The sequence below is a fragment of the Chiloscyllium plagiosum genome, unplaced genomic scaffold, assembly GCF_037043375.1.
Source record: "Chiloscyllium plagiosum isolate Xiang-an unplaced genomic scaffold, Cpla_swu_hap1 HiC_scaffold_12, whole genome shotgun sequence".
Classification (NCBI taxonomy): Eukaryota; Metazoa; Chordata; class Chondrichthyes; order Orectolobiformes; family Hemiscylliidae; genus Chiloscyllium; species Chiloscyllium plagiosum.
In genome coordinates, this window is record NW_028270150.1 from 101,701,302 (window position 1) to 101,726,477 (window position 25,176).

The window sequence follows — 25,176 nt, forward strand, 5'->3', positions numbered from 1 at the left end:
TGGCTGAATTTATAAATAGACTGCAGCCGCTACATGACTACTTGAAGATGTGAGTTAAAATCCCTGCGTGACATCTTGTGGATTGGAATTCAGTTAATTCATGAAGTCGTGGCACCTCACTTGAGTAGTGTGTTGGAAATCAAGCCCCACTATCTTGGAGTCACTGCAAAAGTGTAGGATTCCCAAATGTATAACGAATTCCCCAATTTACCTGAGTTTCAGACCCAGGTTGTGAGAAAGTTCAGACCAAGTTTATGGACTTAGAGCAACTACATGCAGGAAAAGTCACATCAGAGCAGTGGCAGACATTCTGATTAGATTAGATTCCCTGCAGTAGGGAAACAGGCCCTTCAGCCCTACAAGTCCACACCAACCCACTCCCCCCCCCTTGACTAATGCACCTAACATTCTGGGCAATTTAGCACGGCCAATTCACCTGACCTGCACATCTTTGGACTGTGGGAGGAAACCGGAGGAAACCCACGCAGACACAGGGAGAACGTGCAAACTCCACACTGACAGTCACCCGAGGCTGGAATCGAACCTGGGACCCCGGTGCTGTGAGGCAGCAGTGCTAACCACCGTGCCACCATGCTGCCCCGTACAGTCAAAAGGGTCATAGTAAAAGTGCACGGCCAACATGTTTCATTCAAGGTGAAGAGTGAGACCAACAAGTCCAGAGAAGCCTGGATGTCAATGGAATGTACAAGATTGGTTAGGGAAGGAAAAGGAAGCTTATGGTAGAGGCCTAGAGAATGTGCAGGTGGTTTGGTTTCAAAACAAAAACAAATTAGACGAGAAAAGAGGGATGTGAAAAATGGGTAACATTAAAGAAAATGTAAAGGCTTTTTATGAGCTTACTGGGGGATGAGAAAAACCAGGGAAAGTGAAGGGCCCAGTTGGGAGGAAAGAGGTGATATTGTGTGTGAGGAACCTGAAGACACAGCTGAGGTCTTAACTCAGTCCTTTGCATTATTTACTGTGTATAATCCATACAGATTCCATGATTCAGAGAAGGATATGTAGGTACTGAAATCTCACTTATTTGTGGCACAACCCTTCTCTCTTCATTAGGTCCGTTGGCACACCTTTCGACTGTTGCATCATTAAATCTCGTGTTATTAATCTCCTCTGAACTCCTGTTTATCACATCTTCCTCTTTTTAGTTTGTTTCTTCCTCCCCTGACTTCCACTGGATTAAAAATTCTTTCACTTCCATCAGAACTGAAGAGAGGTGGAAGATAATTGACCTGAAACATGATCTCTGTTTCTCTCCTGTGATGTTGTCTGGCTTACTGAGCCTTTACAGTCTATTTTGTTGTTATTAAACTTCTGACCTCGAGGCTGTGACTTGGAGGAATGCTGTAAAACAGTCATTTTATTGAGGCGTGTCAACTGACATCCAACTTTTTTTTTAACGTTTTTTTTATACTATTGCCCTGACCAATCAATTTGTCCGGCTTAAATTGAAACAAAATTTGACAGTTAACTGTCAGTGAGGAGAAAGTGAGGTCTGCAGATGCTGGAGATCAAAGTTGAAACTTTATTGCTGGAACAGCACAGCAGGTCAGGCAGCATCCAGGGAACAGGAGATTCGACGTTTCGGGCACAGGCCCTCCTGTGCCCGAAACGTCGAATCTCCTGTTCCCTGGATGCTGCCTGACCTGCTGTGCTGTTCCAGCAATAAAGTTTCAACAGTTAACTGTCAGTTATCATCTAGCCAGTGCAGTCTCAATGACAATGCTTTCACTAGCCTTTACTGTTCAGAGTCCACTTGCCATCTAATCAGCACTGTCTTCTCGTACAATGGAAAATGCTGTTTTCCTTTATTTTTGGCATTCTTGCGAATGGTCCTGAAAGGTGCAAGACAAAAAGTGTCCTTTCACAGCAATCAGGTTCTCTACTGGCTTTCTCTATTGCTTATCAACTTCATAATCCGAATCCACTTGGATATTCGAGATATCAAGGGATAGGGGGCAACTGGGGGTGGGAAAGTCAAGTAGAGAAACATGGTCAGCTCTGATCCATTTTAATATCCAAGCAGGCTTGAGGGGCTGAACGACCTCCTTTTGCTCCAGTTTCCAATGTGCTAGCTCGTCATTCTGACAGAGAGTGTGTCCAGCGACCCGGCACACTGGCAGCAACAGCCTCCCTGCAGGAAGGTGTGAGCACTGAACAAACAATCACACCGCTTTCCTCCCGAGCGGTTGTGAGTGATCAGTGAAGGGTTTCACGTGGAACGGCTGAGAAAATGGCATGAATTAGAGGTGGGACGGGATGTGGAAACATAAAGTACGAAGGTGGGATTTCTGGAGAGTTAAAGCTTGCCTGGCAGGCAGCAATAAATCTCAGGCTCGTTTCCTTCCACAAACACAGTGGGTAGGAATCATCTGTGCATAAACCTGCACTCTGATAGAGTATGTCCGATTGCTTTTGTTTACACAGAGACACTGATCAATTCACTGAAGCCTTCCCTCGGAATGTGTGATCTCAGTCCTGTGGAGACCATTCCGGTGACTCCCAGTTTGTGTAGGGTGATTAGGCCAGATAGCCCATATCTAGCTCAGTGAACATCAGTGGTGTGCATTAAGAACACGTGACCATCGGAAATAGGAACACGAGTGGGCCATTCGGCCCCTCAAGCCTTCTCCGCCATTCAGTAGGATCATGGCTGATCTGATATTCCTAATGTCCATTTTCCTTCCTTTTCCCCATAACCATCGATTCTCCTGCTGATCATGAATCTATCTATCTCAGTCTTAAGTAAACACATGAACACTGCCCTGTCATCCTAGACTCTCCCATGAGGGGGAACATCATCTCAACGTCTAAGAGGCTTAGAATTAGCTTTATCATCAGGTGCTCAAATTAGTATGGTGCAAAGTTTACAAATCGCCACCTATGGCGCCATCTTAGGTACAGATTCTTAAGTACTAATTCTTAAGAGGGAACAATATAGTTAAATAAATAAAAAATGTGGAATAACAGTCTTTCCAATACATTCTATGCCGGCACCTAGACTCTAGTCCATACTAGGCCTTGACTCCAGACGACGCTGAGGCTTTTCAGGCTGGAAGGCCGCAATCCTGTATGTTTCAGTGAGATTGCCTCTCATTCCTCCAGTCAGTAGAATTCCAACCTGTTGAATCTTTGATCAAAAGACAATCCCTCCGTACCAAAGATCATCCTTCTCCAACGAAATAATAGCTTTACTTAGATTAGATTACTGCCAGCGTGGAAACAGGCCCTTCGGCCCAACAAGTCCACACCGACCCATTCCCCTACATTTACCCCTTCACCAAACACTACAGGCAATTTAGCATGGCCAATTCACCTAACCTGCACATCTTTGGACTGTGGGAGGAAACCCACGCAGACACGGGGAGAACGTGCAAACTCCACACAGACAGTCGCCTGAGGCGGGAATTGAACCTGGGTCTCTGGCGCTGTGTGGCAGCAGTGCTAACCACTGAGCCATCATGCTGCCCCTACTATGGGGCCAAAACTGCTCAGAGTGCTCCAGAGGTGGTGACAAAGCTCTCGACTCTTGTTCAATCTGTGTCTTTCCGAGTGCGGTTTAATGCTTTGCCTCAGAATCCTTCGCAGTAATTTTCCCACCACTGAGGTTAGGCTGACTGGCCTTTCATTATGTTGTTCCCTACAGATATGTTGGGCAGAGCTGAACACAAGCTCAGGTCTCAGTTGTGGCATCACCATGTCACATCTCTTACACACAGGTTCAGTCATAAAGGTAGAATTAACCTTTTATTCCACAGCCTGCTCAATACTTAATGCATTTTAAAAGGATTACGGGGACAGACGGATTTGAGAGGGGTGGGCGGTTTAAGTAGTCTTTGAAGCTGTCGGGACAAGTTGAGACAGTTGTTAATAAGCATTTGGGATCCTTGGCATAACGCGTCGAGACACACAGAATATGAACAAGGAAGTTGTGGTGAAGTTTCATCGGGCCTCAGCTGTTACATTCAGTAACTGGCACCAACCTTCAGAGAAGGGGTTTAAGCAACAGCTAAAACTGTGCCTTTATTTAAAGAGAGGTTGGAACAGTGTAATGAAAGGCCAGTCAGCCTAACCTCAGTGGTGGGAAAATTACTGGGAAGGATTCTGAGGGGAAAGCATTAATCCACATTTGGAAAGACACAGATTGAACAAGGGCGGTGAGCTTTGTCAAGGAAAAGCGATGTGTAACTAACCTGATGGAATTTTCTTTTTTGTTGAGGAGGTTAACAAGAATGTCACACCGTGCAGTCCTTGTTTAACCATAGACCATATGGTTATCTTTTGATAAGCTCTCACGTGAAAGACTGGTGAGAAAGGTCAAAACCCAACGTGTGGTAAGTTGGATTGAAAATAAACAAAACAGAGAGCAGACGAACTTTACCAGAACGGTGCCAGGGGTTAGAAGCTTCAGTGAGAGTATCCTAGAGATTTTACAGTGCGGAAGGTCTCCCTTCGGCCCATCATGTCCACATTGGTCATCAACTATACTAACCTTGGTTTCCAGCACTTGGCCCATAACCTTGTGTGCTGTGCTGTTTTAAGTATTCGTATAAATATTTTTAAATGTCTTTAGGGTTCCTGTCTTCACCACCCTTTTCAGGCGGTGAGTTCCAGATACCCACCACCCTCTGCGTGACAAAATGTTTCTTCTATTTCTCTCTCGACCTCCTGCTCCTTACCTTTAACCTGTGCGCCTGGTTATTGACCTGTCTGCATTAAGGAGAAATATTTCTCCCAATCTACCCTAGCTGGACAGCTTTTGAACTCTGCACAGCTTAATCAGGTCTGCCTCACTCTTCTCTGCTCTAAGGAAAACAATCACAGTCTGACTAATCTCTCTTCATAGCTGAATCACTCATGCCAGGCCCTACTGCCTTCAATGATGACATAAAGATCAAACTCAAAGACTCTGCGATCTCCTCCCCGGCTTCCCAGAGAATCCGAGGATGAATCCTATCCGGCCCAGGGGATTTATCTATTTTCACACTTTCCAGAGTTGCTAACACCTCCTCTTTGTGACCCTCAATCCGATCTCGTCTAATAGCTTGTATCTCAGTATTCTCCTCGACAACATTGTCTTTTTCCTGTGTGAATACTTACAGAAAATATTCATTTAGTGCCTCTCCTATCTCTTCAGACTCCACACACAGCTTCCCACTCCTGTCCTTGACTGGCCCTAATCTTCCTCTGGTCATTCATTTAATCCTGACATACCTATAGAAAGCTTTAGGATTTGCTTGATTCTATCTGCCAAAGACTTCTCACGTCTCCTTCTGGCTCTTCTTAGCTCCCTCTTTAGGTCCTTCCTGGCTAACTTGTAACTCTCAAACTCCCTAACTGAGCCTTCAAATCTCATCTTCACATAAGCCGCCTTCCGCTCGACAAGGGATTCAACTTTAGTAAACCACGGCTTCCTCGCTCGACCTCATCGTCCCTGCCTGACAGGGACATACTTATCAAGGACATACAGTAGCTGTTCCTTGAATAAGCTCCACATTTCAATTGTGCCCATCCCCTACATTTTCCTTCCCCATCCTATGCATCCTAAGTCTTGCCTAATCACATCATAATTGCCTTTCCCCCAGCTATAACTCTTGCTCTGTGGTATATACCTATCCCTTTCCATCATTAAAGTAAACATAACTGAATTGTGGTCACTATCACCAAAGTGCTCACCTACCTCCAAATCTAACACCTGGCCTGGTTCATTACCCAGTACCAAATCCAATGCGGCCTCGCCCCTTGTTGGCCTGTCTACATAATGTTACAGGAAACCCTCCTGCACACATTGGACAAAAACTGACCCATCTAAAGTACTCGAACTATAGCAATTCCAGTCAATATCTGGAAAGCTAAAGCCCCCCAAAACAACTACCCTGTTACTTTTGCTCATATCCAGAATCATTTTTGCTATCCTTTCCTCTGAATCTCTGGATCTATTCGGAGGCCTATAGGAAATTCCTTTGCTATCCTTTCCTCTGAATCTCTGGATCTATTCGGAGGCCTATAGAAAACTCCCAACAAGGTGATCTCTCCTTACCTATTTCTACCTCAGTAGATGAATCCTCATCAAACGTCCTTTCTGTCACCGTAATACTGTCCTTACATAACAATGCCACACCTCCACCTCTTTTACCACCTTCCCTGACTGTACTGTAACATCTAAACCCCAGAACTGCAACAGTCATACTTGTCCCAGTTCCATCCACGTATCTGCTGACCTTGTCCTTCTAGGTAGTAGTGGGTTTGGAATAATCTGTCTGATGATCTTTGATGATCAAGATAAACTGAGGTCCCATCTCCCCTCTCTAGGGAAAAGATCCTGTAGCAGAAATTTGTGGAGGAAATGGGGGAATCCTCTGAGCGTATCAGCTATTGTTTGTCTTCCAATTCAACGTTACTAAAAGCCGACTGTGTGTCACTCGCTGCTTGTGGAAGCTTCCTGTGTGCAAATTGATCATGCTGTTTCCTCCATTGTGTCAGTGTAAAAAGTACTTTCAAAGTACATCATTGGCTCTGAAGCACTTTTGAGGTGGTGAATCTCTCTCTCTCGCCCAACCCCCCACCCCCCACCATGTTTTTTGTGCAAGGTTTGTGAAGGTTTGTAGCTCAGGTTGAGGTTTTGGGTGTAGGTTTGCTCGCTGAGCTGTAGGTTTGATATCCAGACGTTTCATTACCTGGCTCGGTAACATCATCAGTGGCGACCTCCAAGTGAAACAAAGCTGTTGTCTCCTGCTTTCTATTTATATCTTTCTCCTGGATGGGGTTCCTGGGGTTTGTGGTGATGTCATTTCCTGTTCATTTTCTGAGGGGTTAATAGATGGCATCTAGATCTATGTGTTTGTTTATGGCATTGTGGTTGGAGGGCCAGGCCTCTAGGAATTCTCTGGCATGTCTTTGCTTAGCTTGTCCCAGGATAGATGTGTTGTCCCAGTCGAAATGGTGATTTTTTTCATCCGTGTGTAGGGCTATGAGGGAGAGAGGGTCGTGTCTTTTTGTGGCTAGCTGGTGTTCATGTATCCTGGTGGCTAACTTTCTTCCTGTTTGTCCTACGTAGTGTTTGTGGCAGTCCTTGCAGGAATTTTGTAGATGATGTTGGTTTTGTCCATGGGTTGTACTGGGTCTTTTAAGTTGGTAGTTTTTCTTTGAGAGTGTTGGTGGGTTTGTGTGCTACTAGGATTCCGAGGGGTCTTAGTAGTCTGGCTGTTATTTCTGAGACTTCTTTAATGTATTGTAAGGTGGTTAGGGTTTCTGGCTGTGTTTGGTCCGTGGTTTGTTCCTGAGGAATCTGCGCACTGTATTTTTTGAGTATCCGTTCTTCTTGAATACGTTGTACAGGTGGTTCCCCTCTGTTTTCCAAAGTTCGTCTGTGCTGCAGTGTGTGGTGGCTCGTTGGAATAGTGTTCTGATACAGCTTTGTTTGTGTGTGTTGGGATGGTTGCTGGTGTAGTTAGGTATTTGGTCAGTGTTTGTCGGTTTTCTGTATACACAGGTTTGTAGTTCTCCGTTGTCCGTTCTTTCGACTGTGACGCCCAGGAATATGAGTTTGTTTTTTTGTCTAGGGTCCAAACTGACAGCCAAGTTTTTGTCAATGACTTGACACTTCAGTGGAAGGTGAGATCTGTGTGTGGGCACTGGGTGGTACTCTGCTAATGCCCTCGTGAGGAATGGCCAATAATTGTGAGCATGCCAGCCATTTCCATGTGCAGTGACTGTAGAGCTTTGCAATTAATGGCTGGTCACCTCACTGGTTGCTTGTTACTATGTGAGGTAATGAGAATGCATTTGGGATGTGTATGTGAGAGAGCGAGCAAAAGCAGTGAGGGTCAGGACCTGTGGTGGATCAAGTCTGGCTCTCTGGCACGGTGGGAACAGCGAATCAGCTGCCAGTCACGCCCGGGATGGCAACCTGCATTTGAGTAGCACCTTGGGCACGGAGGAACCCTTCCACTGAGGTGTTTACATTTCTGATGGGAAAGGTGGTGTCAGTGGGGCAGGGCAAGGGATCTGAGGGAGGGTCGCTGGGCCTGAAACGTTAACTCTGATTTCTCTCCACAGATCCTGTCAGATCTGAGCTTTTCCAGCAATTTCGGTTTTTGTCGGTGGGGCGGGGGTTTGACTGGGACTCGTTTGGAGGCTATAGCATTGTGGAGGAGTCTGCAGTGTCAACACAGACCCTGGGGAGTTGCAAACTCAACATTTTCTCTTGGGGAAATACAATACCGACAGACACTGGCACCTATTAATTATTCCTCACATTCCTCACATTCTCTCCAGCACAGCAAAAGAGTTCTCTTGAAGACAAGCAGACGGGGTTAGGTAAACATGTGGTTTTCTGTCTCTCACTCTGGGACAGAGCTGTTAGCAGACAGTTCGCAAGCAGTGCAGTCCTCTCTCTCTCTCTCTCTCTCTGTCTCATTTCCGCACTGGGATTGATTTCCCCTTGTTGGAAGGAAATTCTTCGCTCTCAAATCCTGTGACAGAGGGAAGAGGAGGGCGGGAGAAGTTTTGAGAGGATTTTAAGGGGAGGGGGGTCCTCCCTCAAGTGACGGTGAGGAAGAGGCGTGTGTTGGAGGCCGGCCTGCTCCAGACTAACTTCCCAGACTGAAAGTGCCTGGAGGTAACAGCAGACAGTCTGGCCAGACTCCTGTGGCAGGCGCATTGTAAAGGTCAGTGGTTTTAGACAGTTAGGAGGATTCTCACTCAGGTCTGTGCTTGGCTCAGATTGGATTGAGTGCTGTGAGTATAGTGCACAGATTTCTCCTCTGAAACTTTTGTGGCAGACAGAATTCCTTGCTACGGGAGAGGTGTGTGTGGAAAGGGAGAGAGGGTTCAAACCCTGCTGAAAGGAGGGTGGACACAGCGCTGCAGGCTGAGTTTCCTTTCAAGCAGTCTTGTCTCCTGGTGATTCAGACCTAGTGCTGTCTCCGCTGACGCACTGTGTCAGGATTTCGCCTGCTTTTGTTTGTTTGTCCGACTGGGGAGTGACGTTAAGAAGCAGGAGACCTCTCTCCGGCTGGAAGGAGGTGTCAACAGCATTCCCGAGGCTATTTAAAACACCGGCCAGCCCCAGCCTCAGACCCCACTCAGAGGCTGGACTGGGAGAAAGGAGGTAACAGGCTCCCAGTAATTTGGTGATGGCTAAGGATCGGACCAACAGAGTCAGGGGCTTGGAGCACACTTAAGAGTCCCATCCTCTCACTGTGTGCAGAGAGGTGGTGGAGATTGGTCTGTCCTCACTGCTGAAGAGAGAATGTGCCTAAATGTAACTCCCCTGGGCACCGGGGTGATTCACTGGGAGGGGCGACGTCTCTCTGGAAAGTGCCATGCTGTTTGTTAATCTGAGCTAATGGGTCTGACTGAGGTTCCAGATCCAGCAGACGGTCAGCTCTAAAGCCCGGGACCACAGTGTAGTCTTGGTTGACCACCTCCAGCCTCAGCTCGGCACAGGCTCTGGTATTCTGTAACCAGGCACAACTCGTACACCCCCTCCCTGGACCCTGACCCTAGCCAGATCCCATCTCCAGCTGGCCTCCCCTTCTCCACCCAGGATCCCCTAGCCCCCCTGCTCCTCTTCAATAAGGATCCCACTCTCCATCCGGGCTCCCCTCCCCCTAGTCCCTCTTCTCTTCCCCACCCGGGCTCCCCTCCCCCTAGTCCCTCTGCTCTTCCCCACCTGGGCTCCCCTCCCCCTAGTCCCTCTGTTCCTCTCCACCCGGACACCGCTCCCCCTAGTCCCTATGCTCCTCTCCACCTGGACACCGCTCCCCCTAGTCCCTCTGCTCCTCTCCGCCCGGGCCCCCCTCCCCCTAGTCCCTCTGCTCCTCTCCACCCAGACCCCCCTCCCCCAGTCCCTCTGCTCCTCTCCACCCCGGCCCCCCTCCCCCTAGTCTCTCTGCTCCTCTCCACCTGCACCCCCCTCCCCCTAGTCCCTCTGCTCCCCCCCACCCCCTACCCCCTAGTCCCTCTGCTCCTCTCCACCCCGGCCCCCCTCCCCATACTCCCTCTGCTCCTCTCCACCCCGGCCCCCCTCCCCCTACTCCCTCTGCTCCTCTCCACCCAGGCCCCTCTCCGACTAGTCCCTCTGCTCCTCTTCACCAAGGATCCTTCTCTCTGCCCAGCACCCCCTCCTTTTTCCCCCCTCTCCACCCAGGAAGCCCTCCCCTCCTCCATCCAGGACCCATCTTCCCCTCTCCAAATAGCCTCCCCCAACCCTCCCCCCTCCAGGATTCCCCTATTCCACCCAAGCCCCCTCTCCTCCACCCAGATCACCCTATCCACCTCACCACCCATGACCCCCCTGTGCCCCACTACCCCTCTCCACCCAGGACTCCTCCTCACCCCTATTCCCCTCTGCTCCTAACACCTACACTCCACCCTGGCCCCTGCCCCCATCCCCTGTACACAGGCCCCTTTCCTCCTCTCCGCACTGGACTCCCCATTACCTCCAATACCCAGGCTCTCCCACCAACCCCCCCCTTCTCTATCCCCCCCCCCATCTATTCTATCTAGTTTTGCCCCTCCTCTCCTTCTTCTCCAGCCCAGTAGGTGTGTTCTTCCATGTCGATATTTATACCTCGCTCCATGCCCAAAACAGGACTTCCCATACTGTGGGTCCTGACCCCAGTGGGCTTTCCTGTGGAGCAATGGCTGCTATGGTAAACATTAATTTAACTACCTGGTGTTGTAGACCTGAATCATGTCTGTAAAACAATTCTCATGGGAATGAAGGTTCCTTTTATTTCAGCACCCTATGGATAAAAATGTCATCCCTGAACTTCTCTTTCATTGTCCACTGCCTAGTTTTCACAGGTAGTATACAGTCATGGAGTCATACAATACAGCACAGAAACAAATCCTTTGGTCTATGCTGACCATAATCCCAAACCAAAGTATCCCACCTGGCTGCGCTTGGCCCATATCTCTCCAAGTATTCCTCTCCTATTCGTATATTTCTCCAAGTGTCATTTAAACATTGTAACTGTACCCACTTCCACCACATCCTCTGGACGTTCATTCCACACGCAAGCCCCATTCTGTTAAATGAATAAAATTGTCTCATCTTTTAAAAATCTTTCTCCTCTCGGTCTTGAAATTCCCCACCCTAGGGAAAAGGCACCAGCCATTCACCTTATCTATGCGCCTCATGATTTTATAAACTTCTATAAGGTCATCCCTCAACTTCCTACGCTCCAGTGAAAAAGGTCCCAGACTGTCCAGCCTCTCCTTGATCACTCAAACCCTCCAGTCCTGGCAACATCCTGGTAAATCGTTTCTGAACCTTCTTCAGCTTATTAATATCTTTCCTATAACAGGGTGTCCAGAAATGGGTACAGTATTCCAGAAGAGGCCTCACCAGTGTCCTGTACAACCTCAATCCATAGTCAAAGGTCTGAACAATGAAAGCAAGTGTGCTAAACACCTTCTTAACCATCCTGTCGACATGTGACGCAAACTTCAAAGAATAGTGTAACTGAACATAGGCCTCTCTACTGTACAGCACTACCCGAGGGCTCACTTCTAATTGTACAAGTCCTGCCCTTATTTGTGTTGACGGGGAAAGTGTGTGGGAAGCACTGGAATAAAATATTACTTTTTTGGGAGGTAGCTGTGTGCAAATTGACGGCCATGTTTGTGTAATTACATCAGTGGTTACTTCTTCCTCCTGTCTTCCATTGTTTTTTTCCTGTTCTCTTTCCCACTGTCATGGGCAGTTTCTTTCCAGAGGCTTTTGTCAATCGCTTAGGCCCGTCCCCTTTTGTAGGAAGGTGATGCCTTTTAAAATCTAAAACTGTATCTATCTATCTCTTAAATATATTCATCGACTTGGTCTCCACATCTTTTCTGTGGTTGAGAATCTCCCAGGTTCCTCATTTCAGTGCTAAATGATCCTGAGACTCCCCAGCTAGGGGAAAAGATTTTCGCTGTGTTTAAATGAAGTCTACATAATCCATAGAATCATCGAATCCTGACAATACAAAAGAGGCCATTGGGCACATCAGGTCTGCACTGACCATCTGAAGGGCATCCAACCCAGACCCAGCCCTCCACCCTGTTCTGTAACCCCACATTAACCATGGCTAACCCAGCTTGCCTGCACATCCTTGGACACTATGAGGCAATTTGGCAAGGTTACATTTAGCTGTTCGGTCCATTGAGTCCATGTCTGTTCCCTGCAGAACAATCCCGTCAGTCCCATTATCCTACTCTCCCCATACCCCTGCAGGTTGATTGAACTCCAGACGCCGTCCAATTTCCTTTTAAAGCCATTCATTGTCACTGCTTCCATCACCCTCGTGGGGCTATTGAGTTCCCAGGTTGTTTGCCCTGGCTGCATGAACAAAGGCTTTACTCACAAACCCTCCTGGATCTCTTGCCAAAGGCCTGAAAGGGGAGGTGATGGTTTAGTGGTAATGTCACTGGATACCCAGGTTCATGTTCTGGGAATGTGGGGGCTCTGAATCCCACCATGGCAAATGGTGGGATTTGAATTGAGTAAAAATGAACAACAGCAAGCTAGCCTGATAGTCACCATTGTCAATTGTTGTTCTGAAAGGTAACCCAGCCAGTTCGTGAACACCCATTAGAGAAAGGGAAATTTGCCATTCTTACCTGTTCTGGCCTACATATGACGCCAAACTGACAGCAAGGTATTTAACTCTTGACTGCCCTCTGGGCAATTAAGGATGGGTAATAAATGCTGGTCTGGCCAGAGACTCCCTCATTCTGTGAATGAACAGTTTAAAAAAAAAGTCTGCCCTCGTCCTTGTATCATCAGTTAGTGGGAACAGTTTTCTTGTGTCCACCTATCCTATGGGTGGCACGGTGGCACAGTGGTTAGCACTGCTGCCTCACAGCGCCAGAGACCCGGGTTCAATTCCCGACTCGGGCGACTGTCTGTGTGGAGTTTGCACATTCTCCCCGTGTCTGCGTGGGTTTACTCTGGTTTCCTCCTACAGTCCAAAAATGTGCAGGTTAGGTGAATTGGCCATGCTAAATTGCCCGTAGTTTTAGGGGCAGGGGTGAATGGGTGGGTTGTGGGTCGGTGTGGACTTGTTGGGCTGAAGGGCCTGTTTCCACACTGTAAGTAATCCAATCTGTCGTCATATTTTACCCACCTGTCAAATCTCTAAGCTTGTTTTTTTTTTCTTAGAATCTAACTTCATCAAACTAACTTTGTCAGTAAATTCGCTCATCCCCTGAACGGTTCTGGTAAATCTCCCCTGACGCCCTGCCTGATGACCAGCACTATCTGTGGTATGGCCAAAACAGGCTGGTAACATAGAACATAGAACAATACAGCACAGAACAGGCCCTTCGGCCCACGATGTTGTGCTGAACTTCTAACCTAGATTAAGTACCCATCCATGTACCTATCCAAATGCCGCTTAAAGGTCGCCAATGATTCCGACTCTACCATTCCCACGGGCAGCGCATTCCATGCCCCCACCACTCTCTGGGTAAAGAACCCACCCCTGACATCTCCCCTATACCTTCCACCCTTCACCTTAAATTTATGTCCCCTTGTAACACTCTGTTGTACCCGGGGAAAAAGTTTCTGACTGTCTACTCTATCTATTCCTCTGATCATCTTATAAACCTCTATCAAGTCACCCCTCATCCTTCGCCGTTCCAACGAGAAAAGGCCGAGAACTCTCAACCTATCCTCGTACGACTTCCTCTCCATTCCAGGCAACATCCTGGTAAATCTTCTCTGCACCCTCTCCAAAGCTTCCACATCTTTCCTAAAGTGAGGCGACCAGAACTGCACACAGTACTCCAAATGTGGCCTAACCAAAGTCCTGTACAGCTGCAACATCACTTCACGACTCTTGAATTCAATCCCTCTGCTAATGAACGATAATACTCCATAGGCCTTCTTACAAACTCTATCCACCTGAGTGGCAACTTTCAAAGATCTATGAACATAGACCCCAAGATCCCTCTGTTCCTCCACCTGACTAAGAACCCTACCATTAACCCTGTATTCCGCATTCTTATTTGTCCTTCCAAAATGGACAACCTCACACTTGGCAGGGTTGAACTCCATCTGCCACTCCTCAGCCCAGCTCTGCATCATATCTAAGTCCCTCTGCAGCCGACAACAGCCCTCCTCACTGTCCACAACTCCACCTATCTTCGTATCATCTGCAAATTTACTGACCCACCCTTCGACTCCCTCATCTAAGTCATTAATAAAAATTACAAACAGCAGAGGACCCAGAACTGATCCCTACGGAACTCCACTTGTAACTGGGCTCCACCACTACCACCACTCTCTGCCTTCGACCGGTTAGCCAGTTTTCTATCCAATTGGCCAAATTTCCCTCTATCCCATGCCTCCTGACTTTCCGCATAAGCCTACCATGGGGAACCTTATCAAATGCCTTACTAAAATCCATGTACACTACATCCACTGCTCTACCCTCATCCACATGCTTGGTCACCTCCTCGAAGAATTCAATAAGACTTGTAAGGCAAGACCTACCCTTCACAAATCCGTGCTGGCTGTCCCTAATCAAGCAGTGTCTTTCCAGATACTCATAAATCCTATCCCTCAGTACCCTTTCCATTACTTTGCCTACCACAGAAGTAAGACTAACAGGCCTGTAATTCCCGGGGTTATCCCTATTCCCTTTTTTGAACAGGGGCACAACATTCGCTACTCTCCAGTCCCCTGGTACCACCCCCGTTGCCAGTGAAGACGAGAAGATCATTGCCAACGGTACTGCAATTTCCTCTCTTGCTTCCCACATAATCCTAGGATATATCCCGTCAGGCCCGGGGGACTTGTCTATCCTCAAGTTGTTCAAAATGTCCAACACATCTTCCTTCCTAACAGGTATCTCTTCTAGCTTACCAGTCCATTTCACACTCTCCTCTTCTACAATACGGTCCCTCTCGTTCGTAAATACTGAAGAGAAGTACTTGTTCAAGACCTCTCCTATCTCTTCCGACTCAATACACAGTCTCCCACTACTGTCCTTGATCGGACCTACCCTCGTTCTCGTCATTCTCAGGTTTCTCACATACGCATAAAATGCCTTGGGGTTATCCTTGATCCTATCCGCCAACGATTTTTCATGCCCTCTCTTAGCTCTCCTAATCCCTTTCTTCAGGTCCCTTCTGGCTATCCTGTATCCCTCCACTGCTCTGTCTGAATCCTGTTTCCTCAACCTTATGTAAGCCTCCTTCCTCTTTACCAGACATTCAACCTCTCTCGTCAACCAAGGCTCCCTCACACGACCATTTTTTTCCTGCCTGATCGGTACATACATATCATGGACACGTCGTATCTGCTCTTTGAAAAAGTTCCACATTTCCACCACATCCTTCCCTGACAGCCTATGCTCCCAACGTATGCTCCTCAAATCCTGCCTTACAGCATTGTAATTTCCCTTCCCCCAATTATAAAATCTACCTTGTTGTGCGCACCTATCTCTCTCCATAACCAAGGTGAAAGTCACAGAATTGTGGTCACCATCACCAAAATGTTCACCCACTAACAAGCCCACCACTTGTCCCGGTTCATTACCGAGTACCAAATCCAATATGGCCTCCCCTCTGGTTGGACAATCTACATACTGCGTTAGAAAAACTTCCTGGACACACTGCACAAACACCGCCCCATCCAATCTACTTGATCTAAAGAGCTTCCAATCAATATTTGGGAAGTTGAACTCGCCCATGACTACGACCCTGTGGCTTCTGCACCTTTCCAAAATCTGTTTCCCAATCTGTTTCTCCACATCTCTGCTGCTATTGGGGGGCCTATAGTAAACACCCAACAAGGTGACTGCACCTTTCCTATTTCTGACTTCAGCCCATACTACTTCCAAAGGCAGATCCCCCTCGAACTGCCTTTCTGCAGCCATTATACCATTTCTAATTAGCAACGCCACCCCCCCTCCTTTTTTCCCACCCTCCCTAATCTTACTGAAACACCTGTAACCAGGAACCTCCAACAGCCATTCCTGTCCCTCATCTATCCACGTTTCCGTGATGGCCACAACATTGTAGTCCCAGGTACCGATCCACGCCTTAAGTTCACCCACCTTATTTCTGATACTCCTTGCGTTGAAGTATACACACTTGAACCCATCTCTGTGTCCGCAAGTAGTCCCTGTCAGTGCTACCTTCTCCACAGCCTCCCTACAGTCTTGGGCATCCTGACACACAGCTAGCTTACTTGCTGGACTACAAGTCCGGATCCCATCCCCCTGCCAAATTAGTTTAAACCCCCCCGAAGAGTGCTAGCAAACCTACCCCCCAGGATATTGGTGCCCTTCTGGTTCAGGTGCAAGCCGTCCTGCTTGTACAGGTCCCACCTTCCCCAGAATGCAGTCCAATTGTCCAAATATCTGAAGCCCTCCCTCCTACACCAGCCTTGCAGCCACGTGTTCAACTGCACTCTCTCCCTATTCTTTGCCTCACTGTCACGTGGCACCGGCAACAACCCAGAGATGACGACTCTGTCTGTCCTAGCTTTTAGCTTCCAGCCTAACTCCTTGAGCTCTTGAATGACCTCCCCACCCCTCTTCCTACCTATGTCGTTGGTGCCAATGTGTACCACGACTTCTGGCTGCACACCCTCCCCCTTAAGGATTCTGAAGACACGGTCTGAGACGTCTCGGACCCTAGCACCCAGGAGGCAACAAACCATCCGTGAGTCTCGCCCATGTCTACAGAACCGCCTGTCCGTCCCTCTAACTAGAGAGTCCCCTATAACTAGCGCTCTCTTCCTCTCCCCCTTTCCCTTCTGAGTCTCAGAGCCACAGAACCCTTCACTGCAGCTTACACCTGCAACGCTGTCCCCCCCAACAGTTTCCAAAGCTGTATACTTATTTTTTAGGGGAACGACCACAGGGGATCCCTGCACTGCCTGCTTCCTCCCCTTCCCACCTCTAACTGTTACCCAGCTACCCCTGTTCTCCGGCGTAACTATGTCCCTGTAGCTTCTATCAATCACCCTCTCAGCCTCTCGAATAATCCTCAGTTCATCCAACTCCAGTTCCAGTTCCCTAACTCGTTCGGTGAGGATCAGGATCTGACTGCATTTCCTGCAGACGAAGTCGGCAGGAGTATCGGTGGTCACCCCTACCTCAAACATCCTGCAGGAGGAACATTCCACTGTCTGCGCTGCCATTACTCTACACTTTCTCCAAAAACAAGAACACTGAGTCAATAACACTGAGTCACTTACCTGTGGACTTTAAAGTTAGGTTAGAGGAGGCCCTACGGGAGTAGGACATGGCGTCTAGAACACACCCACTCAAATACTAATCACTTACCTTCCCGCCCAGCTATGCGCTCCAACCTCACTTCCGCTGCTCCCACTCAAATGACCGTTGGTGATTAAAGGGTAAGTATTTATACTCACAGTTCTCCTTCCCGGCTGCCCCTCTGTTTGCCATCACTTCCTCTGCTGCTCCCGCTCTTTTTGTGAAGAGAGAAAAAAAAACACCGCTGCCCGCTACAGCTAAGTAATTTTGAAACAAACTGTCTTACCTTAGCTGTAGTCTCCCGGGTTCGCTTTTACTTCGACGCTGCTCCCACTCAAAAAGTAACGCAGGAGATGGTAGGCAACCTGGTTGAGAAACTCGTATTTCTTAGGTTAAAATCTTTGAGGTGCTTCCATTTCCTAAGTGATTGAGATTGTCAGCCCAGATCATTCCGAAACTGTTTAGTCAGAGCAGCCTAGGTACACAAACACAATCTAATGTTATCTTCATATTCTAAACCTCAATCAGATCACCCCTGAACCTGGTAAGTATACTTCTTTAAGTTATGCTGTCCCACTCTGACTCTATCTAAGACATCTTAGATTAGATTCCCTACACTATGGAAACAGGCCCTTTGGCCCAACACTTCCACACCGACCCTCCGAAGAGTAACCCACCCAGACCCATTCCCCTACATTTACCCCTGACTAAAGTACCTAACACTATGAGTAGTTTAGTGTGGCCAATTCACCTGGCCTGCACATCTTTGGATTGTAGGAGGAAATAGGAGCACCCGGAAACGTGCAGACACTGGGAGAATATGTAAACTCCACATAGACAGTTGCCCAAGGCTGGAATCAAACCCGGGTCTCTGGCGCTGTGAGGCAGCAGGGCTAACCACTGTGCTGCCCCAAATGTTAATATGCTGACCCAACTTGGTGATCTTTCTGAGACTCTGTTGTTCCCCCCAATAAATGTGAGGAGACTAGAACTGGATTCTTGTGTCTTTACAAATGGAGACCTTGGCCATGTTGTTGGAAGAAGAAAGGACTTGCTTTCCAAAATACTTCACAGCCAGTGAGGCACTTCAGAAATGTGGTCAGTGTAACGTGGGAGACATGGCAACCAGTTTGTGCACAGTCTCACAAGCAGCAATACGCTAAGTGATCAATGGCCCAGAGGTCTGCGAGTTAACTGTTGGGTTGCTGCACATTTTGATGTGTAGACACTTACACTATTGTTTGCAGGGGTCTCCCAGAGGTTCACCAGGAGTTTGCCATGTGGGCTTGCCTTTCCCAAAAGTAGCTAACAAAGTGGTCAGCACCTCAAACAGGCAAACTAACGGCCGGGCTAAAACCTGTTTCTGGCATTGCGCACTGCACTGAATTTTCTTTCACCCTCTGGAATGTTTTGAGGGATAAATATTGATCAGCGCACTGGGGGGAGGGCAGACAATGAGAACTTCTCTTCCCACCTTTCAACGGTATTTATTGAATCTTTAACTTCACACTGACTCAATCGAAGGTCATTTTTATTGTTCTTGTGTGGACTCGAACAAAGATAAGGGCCACTTTCAGTTTAACTCTGGGTTTGAGTTAGTATGGTGTATCAAGATCCTTTCTCACCTTCCCCTCCCACTCCAAGGACTGCACATTCTCAAATGCAAAACCAATTTACTCAGTCAGAATGATTGACTGCATAAAGCAACCCATTTGACCCATTGAGTTTATGCTTGCTCTCCATGGAACAATTCAGTCAGTCACACTGACCTGCAAAGTTAGCTTTTCAAGCGCCCTTCTAATTTTGTTTTCAAATCATTCATCATTGCTGCTTATGTGCTCACTCCTCTTAGTTCTAGATGCCCCAGCCGAGGGAACAGCCTCTTGGCATCCCCCCCGAATACAGTGGCTGAGACTCTTATGTACGACCATACCTCATTCTTCGAAACTCGAGAGTATAAGTCCATTCTACTCCCATTTCTCCTTGTAAAACAGCCATGCCATTCCACGAATCAGTCTGGTGGATTTTCATTCCATCCCTTCAAGGGTATGTATATCATTCCTGAGAGGTGGGGACAACGTCTGCATTCAGTATTCCATGTGTGGTCTCACCCCAACCCTGTACATTTGTGAAAAGGATTCTTTATTGCTCCACTCCAATCCCATTACAATACAAATCAACGTGGCATTTTCCGTCTGCATTGCTTGCTGTAACTGCATGTTAGTTTTGTGATTTGTGTGCAAGCATCTTCGTGCCCTTCTTGCAGTTTGCATTACCCCCCTCCTTTGTATCATCAGCCAAATTGGGTGTAATGCACAAAGTACCTTCATCAGAGTCCAAAATATAGATTGCAAATAGCTCAAGCCCCAGCACCAATGCCCATTACACTCCATTACTTAAAGGCTGTCTGTCTTAAAGGCTCAATGGTTAGCACTGCTGCCTCACAGCGCCAGCGACCCAGGTTTGATTCCAGCCTTGGGCGACTGTCTGTGTTGAGTTTGCACATTCTCCCCGTGTCTGTGTAGGTTTCCTCCCATAGTCCAAAGATCTGCAGGTTAGGTGAATTGCCTAAGGGTAAATATAGGGTAGGGGAATGGGTTTGTGTGGGTTACTGTTCGGAGGGTCTGTGTGGACTTGTTGGGCCAAAGGACCTGTTTCCATACTGTGGGGAATCTAATCTCTACATTCAGACTTGGGCTGACAAGTGGCAAGTAACATTTGCACTAATGTCAGGCATTGATCATCTACAACAAGAGAAAATCGATCTGCCTCCCCTTCACATTCAATGTCAAGAGGGCGGTGGCCAGTTGGAAGGTTGGAACTGGGATAAGGAGGGGGGAGGGGAAGTGAGGAAACTGGTGAAATCCACATTGATGCCGTTTGGTCGGAGGGTCCCAAGGCCTGGCCCTAGTTGGCCTTCAGATAGTGGTCATGAGGTGCCTTCCTGAACCACTGCAATCCATGCATTTTGTAGATAGTACACCCTGCTGCTATTTAGTGCTATTGGTGGAGGCTGAGGATACTTGAGGATGTGGTGACGACCGAGTGGGTTGCTTTGTCCTGCACGATGTTGAGTGTTGTTGAAACTGCACTCACGTAGCTAAGTGGAGAGTAATCCCTCACACTCTTTCCTTGTGCCTTGTAGCTGATGGGCAGCTATGGGGAGACAGAATTACATTCTGCAGTATTCCTGGCCTATGACCTGCTCTTGTAGCCACTGTGTTTATATTGGCAAGTCTAGTTGAGCTTCTGGTCAGTGGTAGCTCCCAGAATGTTAATAGTGGGGAGTAATTGAGTACCAGCTTTAACTTTGTGATGAAGATGTTAGAGCTGAGCAGCATTTTATTTCTCTGAAAGGCGCACCAGTCTTTGGATCTCTGGTTCTCAAAAGGCAGTTGGAGCAGAGTCTCAGTGTATATTTAAAGCAGAAGAATTAAGATTCTTGAACACATCAGAAAGGTTATCAAGGGTGATTTGGGCTTTGCTCCCAACAGATTATCTTTACTTGATACATGATACAGGAAAAGCACAGCAGGTCAGGCAGCATCCGAGGAGCAGGGGAATCAACGTTTCGGGCATAAGCCCTTCAGGCATGACTCATTCAGGGCTTATGCCTGAAATGTTGATTCTCCTGCTCCTTGGATGCTGCCTGACCTGCTGTGCTTTTCCAGCACCACATTCTCGACTCTGATCTCCAGTATCTCACTTTCTCCGAGTTGATGCATGATACTTATGTTATCCCCCACAACATAAGGAACAGAGTGTGGATAATATGGTATTGAAAGATCCAACAGAAGTTTATTGCACCTCACTAATATCACATTCACAGGCACATCAGAGTCTGGCCTAACATTAAGCTGTTAAGTTACACAGAGCGGCATGTCGTGCTTCAAGTGATCCTGAGGTAAGATGGAAACAGGGACCTTCAGACCCTAAAGTCACATGATATGATGCAGTGATGATGTCATGAGGGTGTCTCTTAAAGGTATACTGATTATGAGGCATAACACAAGAGGTGGGGTAGGTAAGAATGTAGAGTAATCAGCACAGCAGGTCAGGCAGCATCCAGGGAACAGGAGATTCGACGTTTCGGGCACAGGCCCTTCTTCATTCCTGAAGAAGGGCCTGTGCCCGAAACGTCGAATCTCCTGTTCCCTGGATGCTGCCTGACCTGCTGTGCTGTTCCAGCAATAAAGTTTCAACTTTGATCTCCAGCATCTGCAGACCTCACTTTCTCCTGTAGAGTAATCAGAACAGCCCTGACCGGTGGAGCAGCGTCAAGGAGCAGAGAGTCAGTTCCTGTTCCTAATTTGGATGATTAATGGATAATCCTTGTGTAGATGCAGCAGTTTCTTGAACCGGCAGGCAGCGTTCCCTCAAATTTTCTCAGTGGCTGTGGAGGCATCCAGGGCCCTTGAGTGCAGACACTTTGTTGGGCAGAACACTGGAGCGGCTGTCCGTGTACGCGGCTCAGAAGGAACGTTGTAGACTGCGAGTTTGGGGGTGAGTGGCCACTTCCACCGAGAAAATGGCAGAGAAACACTAATTGCCCAGCAACTTGGGGCAACTTATCACAGTGCCCATCACAACCCCCTGCCTGGGTTGTATGTGGATATTAGCAATAGCCATTGGGCTCACAGTCATTCTGGTAGCAAACTCTGCACTGGTGTTTCTGAGGCATAGTCAGCATTATGAGTGGAGAGTTACAGGAGGGAATCATTCCAGGGCTGCATTTGGAATGTTTTCCTTTGTTTCTGACCAAATATGGCGATGAATAGGATTCCACGATTCCTAACTATTGCTTGGGAAAGTGTGTGGGTAAGGGAATGACCTAGGAATCTGGCTGCCTCGGTGCAGTGGCTTGGTAAAGACTGTGGGATTTGGTATTGCAAAACCCCAAAGAAAAGAAGCCCCGGCGTTTAAAAAGGAATGTTGGTGAACAAAAGCTGCGAGTGAACATCTGGCACGTTGTGAGAAGGCGGAATGCTTTCCAGATGTCTCGAGCTTCAACAAGCTCACAGATTCTGCGGCTGAGCTTCGACAGAGCAGGAACTGCCTCTTTTCCCCCCCACCTCCCAGTATTTTAGGAGATCTGTCTGACAGGACCCTGCGCTGCCTGGGACTTAATTGGATAAAGAAGGTAAACATGATCGCGTACCATGAGACTGTGTGTTTGGCAGGAGGATGTCGGGCGGGGGAAGGGTACAAAGGCAGCATCCCCCAAGCTGTAGGCTGTCATACTTGGCAATCTGCTGCTCTTTGCCTGCTGGACCCAGTCGGAATTCCGGGTCTGACTCTGTTCCCAGAAATGTTAACACTGAAGGCGAACCTGCCTGTCCACTGCCATGAGCACCGTTACCTGTGGCCTGTCATTACTAGGGGGCTGATACTTTGACAGGAATTGGGTAGTTTACGGGTGAGAAAACGAGAGACCTTTGTGAACCTGATGTACGTTCTGTTACTTGGCCCTGGGGCTGGGTGTTAGACTTACAGTCGAGACGGGGGAGTGGGGGGGGGGGATTCCTGGCAACAGGAACGTACTCCCAATTTAGCTCTCATCAAAGTCTAGCTGCACTTTAGAAAATGTTGCACAAGAGGAGGCCATTCAACCCCTCAAAGCCTGTTACTTGGAGACAAGAGGAGGCCATTCATTTCTTGGAGCCTGTTACATAGGGACAGGAGGAAGCCCTTCATCCTTTTGGGTCAGTTACACTGCAGCAGTCCTTTTAGACCTATTAGATAGGAAAAAGGAGGAGTATATTCAGCTCCCAGCGCCCATAACGTCGGATGGGAATAGGACACTCGGGTTATTTAGGAACAGGAGGAGGCCATTCAGGCCTTGAACCTGTTAAATCGGGAGAGCAGGAGGCCATTCCCTGCTTTGAGCCCATTAGATAGGCTCTAGAGGAGGTGAAAGTGAGGACTACAGATGCTGAAGATTAGAGTTGGGAGTGTGGTGCTGGAAAAGCACAGCTGGTCAGGCAGCACCCGAGGAGCAGGAAAATCGATGTTTCGGGCAAAAACCCTTCATCAGGAGTGAATCATTCGTTCTTGATGAAGGGCTTTTGCCCGAAACATCGATTCTCCTGCTCCTCGGATGCTGCCTGACCTGCTGTGCTTTTCCAGCACCACACTCTAGGCTTTAGAGGAGGATATTCAATCCCTCAAGTGTTACAAAGGAAAAGGCCATTCAGCCCACTGAGTCTGTTCTACCGTTCTATAGATCATATCTCAACTTCAAAACGAGAAAATAATCAGAGAGGTGGATTGAATGGATAGTTGGAATTTTTTTAACCCAAGGGTAGAAATGTCAATTATTCAGGGACATAGGTTTAAGGTAAAAGGGGAAAGTTTAAAGGAGATGAAAGAGAAGTTTTTAAATAGACTAATAAATGCCTGGAATATGCTACCAGAGGAAGTGGTAGAAGCAGATACAATAGCAACATTTAAAAGCTATCTTGACAGATACATGAATAAGTTGAGAATAGAGGAATTTGGACCAGGTAGAGGTAAAAAGTTTTGACTTCAGAAAGGTGATGATGTAGGCTTGGTGGGCCATAGGGGCCGTTCCTGCGTTGTACTGTTCTTTAGTTTTTGCTCATTTACCCTCCATATTGCTTTGAGTCCATACCTCCCAAAAATCTCCCGTCTTGAAAGTATTAGTATCTGTAACTCAGGGCAGAGCGTGTCTGCTCTCTGCTATCCAGGAGTGAAGCTGTGCTTCCTGACATCAACGCAAACGGCCTGGCTCAAATGTAAAGCTTCTGCCCTCGTGTTCTGAAACAGTCCATCTCCATCTCGCCCAACCACTCCTCCAGCCACCTTCGAACCTCTCAATCGGTTTGCCCCTGAACTGTGTGAGCACGGCCTGTTCCAAGAACGTAACCCTGTTGGCCGTGATATCATTTTGATTATTCCTGCAGCATTGTACCGTATTTTGTATGGCCAACCCCCAGGATACTGCATGGCACCCAATGCAGGGTCCCCAGTGTGATCCAATTAGAGATTTGGCAAGAAGTAACGCAACATCTGGTCCATTGCTTTGTAGTGCCCCCCTGACATAAAAGTCAGAGTTCCATGAGTCTTGGCAATGATTTGATAGCCTGCAATGATTTCTGGCTGTGGACCCCTCAATTTTGAACACCACTTGAAGGAAGCACTGAGTATGTCAAGGGGGCGGGATGGACTCCACCACCTGGAGTGGCTTGGCCACAGCCCTATTTACTGAGCTTTTTAATCATTCATTCATGTGATGTGGGTGTCGTTGGCTGACCAGCATTTACTGCCCATCCCCAGTTGTCTTTGAGACGGTGGTGGTGAATTGGGGGTGAGGGAACAGGGATGGTGATGGAGGTGGAGATGAATGTACCAGAATGAGTTCTACAAATGAGTGATTTTTAATGATAAGGTTCAATTTAGAGAAGATGGGGTTGTTCCCTTTAGAGCAGGGGATATGAGGAGAGATTTGATTGAGATCGAGGGGATCGTGACCTGTACTGATAAAATAGATAAAGAAAGGCTGTTCTCGTTAACTGATGATACAAGGTCTAGGGGGGGGGGGAGAAACAGATTTAGGGTTTTGACTGGGAGGTATTGTAATGATCCCAGCTGATAGTCCGACTGGATAAGTCAGATCCCAGACAGGAACCTGACTTGATAGATCATATTTTGATCTGATTTTTGTTTTGTCAAAGAGGTCTCTCACTGAACCATACGTTCACAAATGTTGCAGATTTTGCTTTAACAACAACATGGACACTTTATTACAAAAGTAAGTTTGAAAAAATTAGAACAATCCAAACTCTGTACTTACCATACAACTTCAAATAATTTGTTTTCAAACTGTCATGGCTACTCGCTGGCTTCGTGCTCTGCACTCTGACCCATGCAGGCTCAGAGCAAATTGTTGATCGTCACATGCTTATCCAGGATGAGT

At 47.6% G+C, this 25,176-nt stretch overlaps 1 protein-coding gene and 1 long non-coding RNA gene across 21 annotated transcripts in view; one reads left to right on the forward strand and one right to left on the reverse strand.

Annotated features, from left to right (window-relative positions):
- The window catches only part of LOC122555472 (pleckstrin homology-like domain family B member 2), a 242,555-nt gene that overhangs the window by 67,267 nt on the left and 150,112 nt on the right, over positions 1 to 25,176 (forward strand). The window contains exon 1 of one of the 20 annotated variants that reach the window (XM_087993114.1): positions 8,452 to 8,687. The exons of 18 other annotated variants lie outside the window; for them this stretch is intronic. The gene's annotated coding sequence lies outside the window, so the exon portion shown is untranslated. Of the gene's footprint in view, positions 1 to 8,451; positions 8,688 to 22,125; positions 22,381 to 25,176 lie in introns of those variants that run through there. One more of the 20 variants, XM_087993115.1, reaches the window with a different exon arrangement.
- On the reverse strand, positions 1,736 to 25,071 carry LOC148148651 (uncharacterized). Its single transcript, XR_015758944.1, has 4 exons — positions 25,054 to 25,071; positions 19,174 to 19,358; positions 17,527 to 17,715; positions 1,736 to 1,853 (listed from the first exon to the last, which is right to left on the reverse strand). It is a non-coding gene; the product is annotated as an uncharacterized LOC148148651 (long non-coding RNA).